The sequence below is a fragment of the Echinops telfairi genome, unplaced genomic scaffold (assembly GCF_000313985.2).
Source record: "Echinops telfairi isolate 266 unplaced genomic scaffold, ASM31398v2 ScPeMD7_7424;HRSCAF=8462, whole genome shotgun sequence".
Lineage (NCBI taxonomy): Eukaryota > Metazoa > Chordata > Mammalia > Afrosoricida > Tenrecidae > Echinops > Echinops telfairi.
In genome coordinates, this window is record NW_022111324.1 from 31,601,916 (window position 1) to 31,603,800 (window position 1,885).

At 38.6% G+C, this 1,885-nt stretch overlaps 1 non-coding gene across 1 annotated transcript; it reads right to left on the minus strand.

Moving 5' to 3' along the window:
* Positions 1-7: 7 nt before the first annotated feature.
* Positions 8-151, minus strand: LOC115872456. Its single transcript, XR_004047856.1, has one exon. It is a non-coding gene; the product is annotated as a small nucleolar RNA SNORA4 (small nucleolar RNA).
* Between the last annotated feature and the right edge of the window lie 1,734 nt (positions 152-1,885).

Sequence of the window (1,885 nt, forward strand, 5' to 3'; positions counted from 1 at the left end):
TTTTTAAACTGTAGGCCACAAAATAGTAGCGAACTATACTAAGTGATATGTATAGTCCACTGTGGAGTGTGGTCTCTTTATTCTCCCAAACAGCCCACACTGGTAAAGGTTATGAAAAAACCCTTGCCTCCAAAAATGTTTTTTTTTTTCTTTGCTGTGAAATTACCATTTTTTTCTTTGTTCCTTTTTTAGTTAGCTTTGTTTGCCATTCTGGAAATTCTAAATACTGCTTTTGGATTCTGGCACCCAGTGGTATTCAGTATCTTTGATTTTCCAGGTTTTACAGCTATAGCACAGAAAATATTCCTAATGGGTATCCTACTGCTCAAGCTTAGCTTTAGTCTTTATTTTTACTACAATGATAAATTAGTATAAATTGCCCTTTCCTCATGTTTTGCACAATAAGCATATGCCTCACTATATAAAAAGAACTACTATCAACTTGCATTTTGTTTTGCCTCCAAAACATTTACTTGCAGCAAAATGTCATTTTTGGTGGATTAAAAAAGTGCTTGTACATGTTATTTCCACTTCTTAATAATCAAAATGCTATTGGAAATAAGATTGATTAAAAAGCATGACCTGGTGATACTATAATCAACTTTATCATTTAAAGCAGTAACACTAACAGCCTTAAGGCATTCATTACAGTAGAAATGTCAGCCTCATAAACATCTCCTTTCTCTAGGCTCACACACTGATGCAAAGGAGTAAGCCCCAGGAACTGTTTCATTACTATTTATGAGATTCTTGGGTTCCCATACATTCTGCTCTGCCTAAAAATGGCTGCTATATAGTTAGTTGTCAAACTGTTTTTTTCCCCTTTATTCATAGTGTTTCCAGATATTTTGAACCCAGAAAACACCTAGTCAGTACTAAACTTTGCAAACTGGTGATGTGGAGGACTTGTTTTGAAATAGGGTCTTCGGAGATGTTATCAGTTAACATGAAGTCATAGTGGATTATAGTGCTTCTGATCCAATTTGCACTGTATTTTTATAAAAGAGAGCAGGCATTGAAGGGCAGACAAAGAAGATAAAGATAAGGAAGTGTGCTTCTGAAACCCATGTAACAGTTAGGGCCTCCAGAAGCTTGGAGAGAAGAAAGGAAATTGCCCTAGAAACTTTGAATTGAGCAAAGTTCCTACTTGATAGCCACAAATACTGTGGGGCACTGATCAGCCACAAACACAGTTGAGAACTTTCAATAACTTTAAAAAAAAATCATTTTATTAGGGGCTCATGCAACTCTTATCACAATCCATACATACATCAATTTTACAAAGCACATTTGTACATTTGTTGCCCTCATCTTTCTCAAAACAATTGCTCTCCACATAAACTCCTGGCATCAGCCTCATTTTCCCCTCCCTCCCCGCTCCCCCCTTCCTCATGAACACTTGATAATTTATAAATTATTAATTTGTCATATTTTACACTGTCCGACATCTCCCTTCACCCACTTTTCTGTTGTCAATCCTCCAGTGAAGGGGTTATATGTAGATCCTTGTAATCGGTTCCCACTTTCCACCCCACCTTCCCTCCACCCTCCCGGTATCGCCACTCTCACGACTTTTCCTGAACGGTTCATCTGTCCTGGATTCCCTGTGTTCCATTTTCAATCTGTTACAGTGTACATCCTCTGGTCTAGCAAGATTTGTAAGGTAAAATTGGGATCATGATAGTGGGGGTGGGGTGGGGAAGGAAGCATTTAGGAACTAGAGGAAAGTTTTATGTTTCATTGCTGCTACACTGCACCCTGATTGGCTCATCTCCTCTCCAAGACCCTTCCATAAGGGGATGCCCAATTGTCTACAGACAATTGGGTCCCCCTCCACCAGCACTCCCCCTCATTCACAACAATATGATTTTTTGTTCTATGATGC